Raw genomic sequence first — 12,681 nt, 5'->3', positions numbered from 1 at the left:
TATGAGAACACTTGTAATACTAACCTCGAGCCAACCGCGAGTAATCGGTTACATATTACTAACATAGTTGTAAGACAAAAATTGTCAAAATATTGGACTCCCGGCCCCGTCAGGCTAACGCCACATGTGCCTTAATAAAAAATATATTTTGGGGAAAAAAAAACGCAGGAGGTATTTATCAACGAGCTCAGCTGGACTCGAATCGTCAATCCGGAAACCCCGGATTTAAAAATATCGCTGTATTGTGGTTATTTGTATATCACAAACACATATTGTTTTGTAATACGTATTTTTTCGAGTAATAAAATGACTAAAATTGATTATGTATTTTCCTTTTAATATTTCATTTCATTTTAATAACAAACCAATACAAACAAGCAGCAAGCAGTGCTGGAAGCAGCGCTGCAAGCAGGTCGACGCCTTGCACATGTTGGCGAAAAAGTGGCGTCAAGTTGTTCGATGAATGCATATGAAAGGTCGATAACTCGATTGCAAGGTGGCAGCATTTGAGGTCGATTGTTGACATTTCATCGACCCGATCTTGGCAGGCAAAACGGAATGTGGGAACGACCGTAACGGTAACAGCGTTTCAAGATGACGACGATTAGGTATCGACATCTGGATACAGCATTAGTTTGTATGAGGCAAACTATTCTCTATCATATTAGTCGGCCCGAATCAGTTTATATTTGCTAAAATTTGTATGAAATAATTGAATTCTCAAAAAAACTTGTCATTATAATATAAAATTATCTCAAAACATATTTTTTATGACGTTTTTTCACCACTTGCAGGCAATGGTGATTTTCACTTACATAGAGTACTAATTTGATTAAGGAAAAATCATGTTCATTCATAATTTTCATTTTAAAAGTGTATTCATTCCTTCTGCAAATCCATACTGTCATGCCTATTCCCCAATATCGTCAACGCGGATAGTTCGTTAGTCGAAAATACTGAATAATTAAACAAGCCAAATGGCATCACTGGTGGTTCTTTTTTCCACTCCGCTAAACTGTCATCTCAAACAAAAACAAATGGATCATACAACTGGTGACTATGAAATATATTTCGGCTTTTTAATTATTAATTATTTTATCTTGTCTTATCAGCTATGAATACATTCGACTCTTTTGCTTGCATCAATCGGTAAGTGAGAAAGATGATTTCTCCCATCTCCACAGTACGGATTTCCACTTCTATCACAGCAGCCAACAACATCCGTTTTCCTGCAGCAGTAACCTCCAACCCCTGTTGGCAATGCCGGGGGACAGCATCAACAGCAGCAGCAGCAGAATTTGACCATGGTATGGTATTGCGAAGAACTTTCCCCATTAGAGGTTCCGTGCTTCGCGCACATTCAAAATCCTCTTCAGACACGAAAACTCAACGACAAGGAGGTATTTATCAACTTGCTCAGCTGAATTACCACCCGGATGAACCCGAATACACTGATTCCGTTGTATAGTAGAATGAAAATAGGCGAGGTAAGCGAACGTAATCGCATGATATTTTAATGTTCGCATTTTTATCCGGATCATACAACTGGTGAGTAGGGAATTCATTTCTGATTTTCATTTACTAATCATTTTATTTTTTTTCAGCTGTGAATACATCCTCAATCAATCGGCGAGTGAGAAAGATGATTTCCCTCATCACTACATTGCTTATTTCCACTTCTGTCACACCAGCCAACAGCATCAGCTTTCCCGCAGCAGTATCCTTTAAGTCCAGGCTGCTATTCCGGGGAACAGCATCAACAGCAACAGCAGCAGGACCTGGCCATCGATAGTATTTCGAGCAATTTTCCCCCTCGGAGATCTCGTGCTTCACGCACATTGAAGAATCCTCCTCAGCCACATATCTGTGTCATCAAGGGCAAGGAGGTATTCATCAATGTACTCAGTCGGATTTGAATCGTCAATCCAGACAACCCGGATGCACCGATTCCATTATATACCTTATTTTTATTATACATGTATTTTTATTATTTTTTTTTCAATAAAATGATTAAAATCGATCAATGTATTTCCTTTTCATTTTCAATAACAAACCAATACAAACAAGCAGCAAGCAGTGCTGGAAGCAGCGCTGCAAGCTGGTCGACGCCTTGCACATGTTGGCGAAAAAGTGGCGTCAAGTTGTTCGATGAATGCATATGAAAGGTCGATAACTCGATTGCAAGGTGGCAGCATTTGAGGTCGATTGTTGACATTTCATCGACCTGATCTTGGCAGGCAAAACGGAATGTGGGTGTGTTGTTAGTTAACTGATCCGGAATATTTGAGGTGATAGAGGATCATATTTGATGAAAAAAATCTTCAACGCTTATGGACAAATCTCAACTACGAAAGAATTATTGATCTTTCCTTGAGACCGGTTTTTACCTTAAACTGACTTTAATTCAAAAAGTACACTGCTTAGTACGATTCAATTGCTTCAGTTTGAGGAAAGTTTTGCATAAAATACAAAATTTTTAGTTCTTTTTTACCTCTAAAAGTTACATGGTTCCATTCATTTTAATGTTTTACAACTGTACTCTACACAAAAAATATAGTTCAAATGAGCAGCATAATCTCTAAGTAGCGTACTTTCTAATTTAGAGTCGGTTCAAGACATAAAATTAGGCTTACGAAAAGTTCAATAACTTTGTTTGTCCTAGCTGAGAATTGATCATTTGCGTAGCAGGATTTTTTCATCAAATATGATCCTCTATCACCTCCTGAAATATTCCGAATCAGCTACCTAATTCCTCGTATTTTTTTACTAGAATACTGGCTCAATTGTTTTAAGTTTGACGACTAGCGGTGCAAGATCTCATGCAAATGTAAATATTCATTATCAGAAATTGTCGAAATTAAAATACTTTGGAAAAATGATTTAACACGCAATTCTGTATGAAAAACTATACAGATACCAGCTGTACCCTGCCACGCTTTGCTGTGGCACATTGTGGTTTAATGGCTGAGTTGAATTTTTCATTTGTTTATGTTGTAACAACAATCCTAGATGCGTTTGGTTGTTTTGTATATTGTACCATAGTTTGAGCTCAATCGGTTCCGTACTTTTCAAGTTTTTGGCGCGTACACAAACGAACAGAACATTTTTATATATGAGGGGCTTAGAATGAAAGAGGTGTAAGTGATTTCATCGATTTCTCTACATCGACTTTTTTTTTGGTCATAACTTAGCTGCGAATACATTCCCAGCTGTATTCGACAATGCGGAAGACAGGTCAGAGCCTCATCTATCGGATTCTATAACAAACCCAAATTGGAACGTTTTTGCAGTTGAGTTATTATCTGAAGAAAAAGTTGATGAAGAGAAATCGATCAAGTCACTTACACCCCTTGCATTCTAGGCCCCTCATATATAAAAATAGAGAAAGATGAGGGAAATCGATAAATTTTAAATCACTTCGAAACACAATTTCAGTTCACGATTTTGTCAAACATGTGGAAAAAAAGATGTTTCCATCACATAGAACATATATTCATTACTGAATGGTTGTTTTTTATTAGAAGCTCAATTTCAGAAACGCACTTTGGTCAGAGATAAAATCATTTTTCTTCAAATTTTCCAATTTTTTATGCCGTAACAACACTACTTGAAGTGGATTTTATATTGTGTCCAACTTTGAGCTTAATCGGTCTCGTACTTTTCGAGTTTTTGACGCGTACACAAAAGAACAGAACAACCATTCACGCATATAATGAAATCTCAACCATTATGGAATCGTTTAATTTTTATAGTTTTGTGCTATGAAGGTCTATGCATACCAGGTAACTATAAAAGTTCGATCATAGGAAATAGCTCGTTCATTCACAGTTTACATGAGATATTTTTATAATACAGATTTCACTGAAGAAGATCAATGATATGAGAAAAAGTATATGAATGTTTGACTGGGCAGTACTCTCAGGCGGCTTATTGATAAATACGGATGATTTTGAAATATTAGAATATGTGTAATTTAATTTAATTTAATTTTTTTGAATGTATAGGTGACTGTATCTAAAAAAATATCTTCCTGTCCACGTGGACTAGATCTATACACCCCCACCCCCTCTCCGTGGACAAGCGTGGACATTTTCTTACCAGAGCTGCGATTTGTCGTGAGAATCAAGTGATGGTACTCACACAAAGATAATCAACAAATTTTGTACTGCGATTATCTTTGGTGTCATCCCAAAGTCAGTCCAATAGTGTGAGAAGAGTATTATCACAACACTAACGCATGGTGAACTTCTACTAGACAGTAGAAATGCGAGCTCCTTGGTGAGTGTCCTGTCGCTGAAATGTCAGAATAGTGCGACACTCAAAAGTCTAGCTGATGGTTTGGTGTTTGGCGATATTCACAACATTCGCCTCTTTGTGTTCGTTCTTCGTGACTAGGGATGCCAGATGTGAATATACAGTTTCATTTTAAATACAATTTGAAGAATATTGTGTTTTCAGGCATGTATTTTCTTTTCAGTTTTTCAGACGGCCTTAACGTTTTTAGCGGCACTTCACCGACTCTACGTAGTAATTCACGTGTCATTTGTACTAGTACTTAGTTTGTGGAATAACACGTCTTGCGTATCCCCTCTATTCCGGCTCCCGATCGGGTTTGAAATTAGCAAAATGATGTATTTTGTAACCCGTTCGACTTCGATTTTTTTACCAAATTTGTTTCTCATCATTGCAAGGATACTAAATCTGCAGACATGTTCGCAATTTTACTGATATTTAATGTCCTGTCTATCCTGTTGCAAACTTATATTTTCAGTTGCAGGCTGTAGGGATATGGTATTTCTTCTCTTTATGACTTGATTCCCTCGCGGTTACAAAAGTATCTGCATCTCAGATTTCATCAACATTTCAGATTTTTGTCGAAGATTTTCAAAAAAAATCATCTGTCATCTCTGGAGGTGATGCATTTACTCTGACAAAGGCCAACACGAAAACAACAAATCACCAAGTATTTTTGTATCATACATCAAATATTTTTGTGTACAATGGCTCTCTGAGTTGACCGCTACCGATCGCGCCAGATGTCCAAACTGGACTACCACAAAACGCAAGTTGCGCATCTGATTAATCTTCGCTCCCAGGGAGACTTCCCGCATCTCATGTTATACGATCCTTCCGGGCCAGTAAGAAAACTCGCATCATGTATCTGCTGTGGAAACTTTACCAACCGGGCGTGGAACGGCTACGCAATGAAATAATAAACTTCACAACGCCCTCGAACCGGAAGGTGGAAATCAGTATCATCAGCAGTAATTACCACATCGAGTTGAATTCATCGGTTACCGGGTCCTGTCGGATTTGATCAATCAAATTGATCCCAGCGGGTAGAGTGAATATGAGACTCGTCTTGTCCGTGGTGGATTAGCTGACCAAAGATACCCAGGATGCGCTGAGAAGAACCATTGAAAAGTATGTGTCTAGGTGCAGATTGATTTTGTGCGCCAATTCTACTTCGCGGGTTATTCCCGCGGTGAGAAGTCGTTGCTTGGGAATAAGGGAGCCGGCTCTATCTTAGGAGGATATTCTTAAGATTTTGAATGTAATATTGTGATTTGTTTGTTTGTTGAATGTAACAACACTATTTGCATTTCAGCACAATTACGCTATCCTCATGCTGGAAGCTTGCAAGGTACAACAGTAACCGTTCACGGTCAACTAAGAAGTACCGGAAATTGATTGGCAAATATTCCATCGAGAAACTGCCAATCAGATTGTCCTCGAACAAAGTCCACAGAAGATGGAGGGGGTGAGCGAACGGCTATACGAGCTGCTATTTCAAGGCGTTCTATCGAATGTTATAATCTGTGGATTGGTACCGAATCTGGTTAAAAATTGCGATATGAGTCTGAAGACGCAAACATTGAATTTTGCCGGGCATTATGAACACTGGATGCAGCAAGGAAGCAGACATATATTCCATCTGGACGTGTTCGTGGCGCAGTTTGTAACACTGTATAAGCAGTTTCTCAATAAAGCCTCATTGGAAGTGGATGATTTTTGAGCGATTCTTTGAGATCGCAATTTTCTTTCGTTTTATAAAAAAATGAAATTTTTGTGTTCATCTCACGTTTATTAACTAAACTTCAATAGTTCTGGTAAGGCTTAACACTAAATAAAAAAAACGCCTTGTCGGTTTTCAATCGGATCATTTTCATGATCCGCAAATAATTATGAAATGGTAAATTTATCAATTTACTTAAATACCATTTCATTCAAATAATGGTTTTGACTGCACCATGTTTATTTGAAAATTATATTTAATTTCATTTAAAATTATGACACCATAATCTTTTTTATTATAAATGTTTGTTCATTTTAACTGCAAGAAATAAATACTCGAATACTGAAAGACAATTGTTCGAATGAATCGAATATTTAAAAATGGCCCCACGATTAATCGTTAATCGAATAAACGAAAAATTTAGACATCTCTAACAATAACAACAACTTCTACTTCAACAAACAAATCTAAACCAAGGAAAGTGAAGTGGAAGGTAAAACGTAATGTCAGAATTGCCGTTCGGACGAATCCCGTAAGTTTGAATTTATTTACATAGATGGTATCCAAACAACACTAAACATTGGCTACAGTTTCGTCGGCACAGTTGATTGCCGTTATGAACCAGCACAAAAAACAAAGCTACAAATTATGCACCATGTCGGTACCACGATCAAAGCATTCCCTGAATAAATCATATCACATTAACCGAGCCAGCTGGCGGAAGCATATGCATAAAGGTTACTAGGTTACTAATTTCAACGACAACTGTTTATTTATTATACTGCTTCAAATACCTTCGACGAAATCAAATGTAACCATACCAACGTAAGTAATAACATAAACAAATCCAAACCTTTCGTCTTGCCATTCCTCATACGTCTTTTCTAAATATTGTAAATTACGAACCACCTGTTAACTCCACCTTCTTGATCTAAACAACCGTCGCGATTGTCAATAATGATTGGAACTGTCTGATCACTCAAATTTCTACTACCATCATACGCCACAACCACCGCTCTCGTGACGTAAAGTTGTAAATAAAGCGATCGGCAGTGAGAGGCATTGGAACCAACCGTCATTTGGTTAGGTGTCAGAAACAAAAGAGTGAGTATCACTACTGAATATTTGGATCTCACGTGCCGTGATGGGCACCTTACACGATCAAACTGATTGACAATAAGTGTCTTTAATATCGTGACAGCTAGGCTTTCGACATCCGATCTAACCTCAATCAATATTTTGCCACCTTACACGGTCAATATCGCCCTCAACCCGAGACAACGAAAATATCCGCGATGGCTAGTGGCGACATTCGTGTTTGGGATCCAAACTATTCTCCATCAGATTAGAAGGCTAAAAGGCAATTTTCAATTGGTAAAATTTGAATGAAAATATCTACTTGGTATTATTTAATTAGTTGAAGCGCGTAGTCCTAACTCTAACTTAACCTATTTTCTATGAATTTTCAGATATTCCTACTAAAATTTATTATTATTATATAACGTCAGTTTGAGATACAATTTTTGTTTGGGATTTTCTCACCACTTGCAGAAAAAAAGTGATTTGCATTCACATAGAATACTAAATTGATTTGGAAAAGTTAATTTTCATTCATAATTTACACTTTAAAACTCGTTTTTCCTTCTCAAAAACACATCATAATACTCGCTTCACAAATACAGACTGTTCCTTTCAGTTCCAGAGATGCCAAATTATTTTAGATTGTGAAAATATATGCAAATTATATTATCTGCAAGCAAATGTTTTTATTCGATAAATAAGACTACCCAGCAAACATTAAGTCGTATGAATAGCTATAATTGGAGGCGATATACATACAACCAAGACACATTTGTATGATATATGATGCAGATAACTAGCATATACACACAAAAGTGGAGGCGATATACGTATATGCCATATTTTGTACGCATATAAAGCCGTATATAACGATATTCTTCTTCTTCAATGGCACTAACGTTCCTAGAGGAACTTCGCCGTCTCAACGTAGTATTACTTGCGTCATTTTTATTAGTACTTAGTTGAGATTTCTATGCCAAGTAACACGCCTTGAATGCATTCTGAGTGGCAAGCTCTAGAATACGCGTGATCACAGTGCAAGTCGGAGGAAATTTCTTTGACGAAAAATTCCCCCGACCAGAACGGGAATCGAACCCGAACACCCGGCATGTTAGTTGTGACGCTAACCACTCGGCCAAGGGAGCACATATAACGATATGCGATGCTTTTTGGACTGATATGCGATTTGATACGACAACGTTACCACTCAATCCATCGATGACATGGAAAATCGTGTTTTTGCATTTTATGCGATTGTGATTTGATACGAAATTATATGTGACTTATCATGTGCAAAGTTATACGATTTAATGTTTGCTGGGTATGACAGTAGAACCCCGATTATCTGTATCTGTATCTGTACCCCGATTATCTGTATCTGTATCTATTTCTGTATTGATAAAACATAGTTTCTATGTTTAAAAATCATCCCGACTATTCACGGATAATCGGGATTCTACTGTAACTTGAATTAACACGTGATGTTTTTTCACCTGTGATTTTCCCAGATCTTCTCATTCTCCAAATTTTATAGCGGAGTGTGAAGAAACACACAACTTAGACTTAAGTGGCTGCCCCGCTCGCTAGCGCAAAGAATGACCGAGTTCATTGTTAAAAACATTCCTAAGACGTTGTTAATTTTCATTCACTCTCTCACCATCACATTGTCAGTTACTTTGAGGTTTTGATTTGTATCGCGAAAAGTACTGTATTTTGCTATTTTAGGTACAGTAATTTACATTTAATGCGACATTTTTCTAATTGGACAGACCTGTATGCGACACGTTTAGTTAGACATTTTTGTAAACATCGAGTTCGGGCCCAAATTATGGCCCCACATTGACATTCGCCGCCAGACGTCGACGCTGTACCACTCTCATCTTCAATGTCTAATTACAGGTCAAATCGCCTCCAATGCGACACTGAGTGGTTCTCCGGCATGTCGCATTAAATGTAAATTACTATATCAGTTTTCCAAACCAAAAGCTTTCATTTATGATTCCTACAATTTCAGTTTATGAATTTTAATTGCAATCGCAAAAAAGACTAACAAACATTAAATGTCCGCTTGCAAATCTGGCAACTCAGTCTGGAAGTCCGTGAGGTAAAACGTCAACATCATGCATCCATATGAAATGTCACGATATTGATGCCCGAAAATCAGAAAATCCGAATTTCTGCGTTGTCGGCCATGTTCAGCTGTCATTATCCTCTCAAATGTCATCATATTGTCAATAAAGTTGACCGTGTAAGGTCCGCTTGAGAGGAATTGAGTGACTATGGTCAGCTTTTTTGTGACATTGACGGTGATGCATGGCAGCTCTGTTTCTTACCCCCTAAAGTTGTCCACGTGGTATGTGGACAGCCCCTTAGAAGTTGAGATAAAATAGGAGTTCATTAACAAAATAACTAAAGGCCCATTTATACGTTGCTAGTAGCTGGCTTCACAATGAGCAGCTACTGACCCGGTGAACTCGCTTGACAAATGGTTGACTCGCCTTGTCCGTTCACACAATGTGAGCTGCTGGCAAGAAACTAGATACTACGGCACAGGTTTTCCAGAGATGCCAGGCGGTTTTTCAAATGTCCATCAAATCGTCAGAAACAGCAATCAGATCCGAATTTGTCAGATGATTGATCCGAAATCGACTTCTTTATTGGCAGTTTTCGTCTTAGATTTTCAGTTGAATTTATCATTACACAATTTTATCGCTAAACACACACTGGCCGTGTTTAAAAATACTTTGTGCTGAATTTCTTTGAACTGAAGGTACTATCCGGAAAAAGCAGAAAGAAAAAAGGATTCGGTCCAGGAATTGGATGCAAAAAAAAGGAGCAACAAATACAATATTGAAGTAACTCTACGATGATGATCCCCGAGAGTACAGAGCAGTGTTGAGAATAACACCTGAAAAAGTGAAAAAACTGTTGGATTTAATTGCTCCACAAATACAACGCAAGATACACTCATGAGGGATGCTATACCTACATAAGTGAAACTAGAAATGTTGTACCTTTCTTCTGGAATATCGTTCAGATTATTGTCGATATTTTTTTAGAATCTCGAAAGCATCCATAGCTAAAATAATTCCGAAAGTATGTAGTGCTACAAATGGCAGTCTAAAAGATTTTTCAAATTTTGAATTATTTCGCCTTGACAGCAGCTTCGTGTACCAATTTGTGAAATGAAAATGATAGTAGATTTGCAGGAGGAATGAATACGCCTCAAAAACTAAAATAATGAATGAAAATCTACTTTTTTAAATGGAATATGTATTCTGTTTTTTAGAACAATACTTTTTTTGGAAGTTGTGAGTGAATTTCGAATGAAAATTGTGCCCGATAATGATTTTATATTTAGAATCCCAAGAAAACTATCTCAAAAAGAAAACGTGCCCCACCAGCGTGCAAAACAAAATAAAATGAGTAAAAAAACTTTTTAAGTTAAACGGTTTATTTGTGATTAAACATAATAATGTACTAAAAGCTAGAGAAAATAATTAGGCAAGTTGCAGTTAGTAGTTATCACACCTCTCCTTCATTAGTCTAGGGCATTGATAAGACTAAAATAAAATAGTGGGACATATGATGAAATCACTAATTGTGGATAATGAAAATGAATGGATTTTATAATTTAAAAAGTTTTTGTTTACTCATTTTATTTTCTAGTTTTTAGTACATTATCTGTTTCATTAGAATATTTCTCTACAATAAAGGCATTGTACTGTATTCTATCAGTCAAAAAATTTCATTTGATACCGATATTGAGTAGATTGCAGAAAATACATAGTGTGTTCTCCAAGTCAAGTTCGTTGGTTTGATACACATATCTCAATCAACCTTTTTTTTTGAGATGATATGGAATCAGCGATTTTGAGCGGAGGCCAAATTGGATTTTTCAAGATAAGCAGTTTTAAAATGACAGCAGTTCCTATCCGGTCAGTTCCTATTGGTCAAATTTCTATTACTGTGGGACAATCCTACAGACATACATACATACATACGAACAGTTCAAGCTAAATAAAACCGTTTAATAAAGTATATTGCTATTTTGTGATTGCGGCCATCTTGGATTTTAATTTTTCATGATCTACTGTGATCTACTATTCAAGCCCTTTCATTTGATACCCATATTGATGGTGTTTTGACATAATATGTAGTCCGCCATTTGGTAGAATTTTGATGGATTTGCATTTTTCACAAATAACCGTGTTCTGCTAGTCAATCCCTTTCATTTGATACCCATTGTTACGGGGGTTTCGGAGGTTCTATTCAGCACGCGTTTTTATCAATGTATAGCGAGCTCAAAGCTGTATTTATTAAGAGAAACAATAATTAAACAAGAACTTTACATTATTAGGTTTTACCTACATTTGATCTCCTCGTTTTAAATTCAAAGCACGACAGGATGATTCAATTATTTAACAATTTGGGAATTCAACTTTATTTTGGGTTCTATCTCTACTCCTTTTTTGTGATTAGCAAAGAATGTGTGGTACGAGAGAAGTTTTCAGAATGACAGTGATGACAGCTAGCTGTCAATGATTGTCTGGGTGCGTCATGGAGTGGCACCGTCCGGATGCGCAGGTTCAGATCAAGTCATCAGTGGCGTAGTTTGCTTCCCCCCAACACCCATATTAATGAAGTTTTGGGAAACTATGTAGTCCGCCATTTAGTAGTGGCAGCCATCTTGGATTTGCATTTTTCTTAAATAACTGTATTCTGCTAGTCAAGCCCTTTCATTTGATACCCATATTGATGGGGTTTTGGAAAACCCACATTGATGAGGTTTTGAGGAAGAAAGGGATCCGCCATTTTGTAGCGGCCTCTATCTTGGATTTACAAGATAATGAAATACGCAGTTTTGTAATGACTACAGAGATAAAGGTGTGTTCCAAATTTCAGATCAATCGGTCAACAAGAAGGGGGTCAAATTTCTACTAATGTGGGACATGTTACAAACATACAAACAGATTACAGGGCAAGCTAAATAAATAACAACGATTCCGCTTAGAAACTATGAGGGTTTTATTTGTTTTTTCAATAATTTTCAAGTCTATAATAATCTTCGCATATTTTCAAATATCTTAAAAATAGAGACATGTAAAGACAATGTAAAGATTTGGCATCCCTGATTCGAGCGCTTCAAAGTTTTTTGAATTTACTCGCACTCGCATGCTTCAAAACGTCAAAAACAGAATTTAGCGTTCGAATCAGGGATGCCAAATGTAAAGAAATGTCTCTATTTTTAAGATATTTGAAAATATGCGAAGATATTTATAGACTTGAAAATTATTGGAAAAACAAATAAAACCCTCATAGTTTCTTAACGAAATCATTGTTATTCTGTTTTGCACGCTGGCGGGGCACGCTTTCTTTTTGAGATAGTTTTCTGGAGAATGTCTAATATAGAATCATTATCAGGCACAATTTTCATTCAAAATTCACTCACAACTTGCGAAAAAAAGTAAGGTTCTAAGAAACAGAATACATATTCGATTTAAAAAAGTACATTTTCATTCATTATTTTAATTTTTGACGCGTGTGAATAAAATTTTAAAAAGTCTTCTAGACTATCATTTAAA

The 12,681-nt window shown here is 36.7% G+C and overlaps 2 long non-coding RNA genes and 1 pseudogene across 2 annotated transcripts; 2 read left to right on the top strand and 1 right to left on the bottom strand.

Annotated features, from left to right (window-relative positions):
- The first annotated feature begins 770 nt into the window (after window positions 1-770).
- Window positions 771-1,973, top strand: LOC129762153 (uncharacterized). Its single transcript, XR_008740555.1, has 3 exons — window positions 771-1,053; window positions 1,113-1,548; window positions 1,605-1,973. It is a non-coding gene; the product is annotated as an uncharacterized LOC129762153 (long non-coding RNA).
- Window positions 1,974-5,000: 3,027 nt separating this feature from the next.
- On the top strand, window positions 5,001-6,016 carry LOC129762151 (replication factor C subunit 3-like; annotated as a pseudogene).
- A 4,809-nt stretch (window positions 6,017-10,825) lies between these two features.
- Window positions 10,826-11,568, bottom strand: LOC129762154 (uncharacterized). Its single transcript, XR_008740556.1, has 2 exons — window positions 11,468-11,568; window positions 10,826-11,406 (listed from the first exon to the last, which is right to left on the bottom strand). It is a non-coding gene; the product is annotated as an uncharacterized LOC129762154 (long non-coding RNA).
- Between the last annotated feature and the right edge of the window lie 1,113 nt (window positions 11,569-12,681).

This window comes from Toxorhynchites rutilus, chromosome 1 (genome assembly GCF_029784135.1).
Source record: "Toxorhynchites rutilus septentrionalis strain SRP chromosome 1, ASM2978413v1, whole genome shotgun sequence".
In the NCBI taxonomy this organism is placed as follows: Eukaryota; Metazoa; Arthropoda; class Insecta; order Diptera; family Culicidae; genus Toxorhynchites; species Toxorhynchites rutilus.
This window is presented reverse-complemented; position numbering and strand designations above follow the sequence as displayed.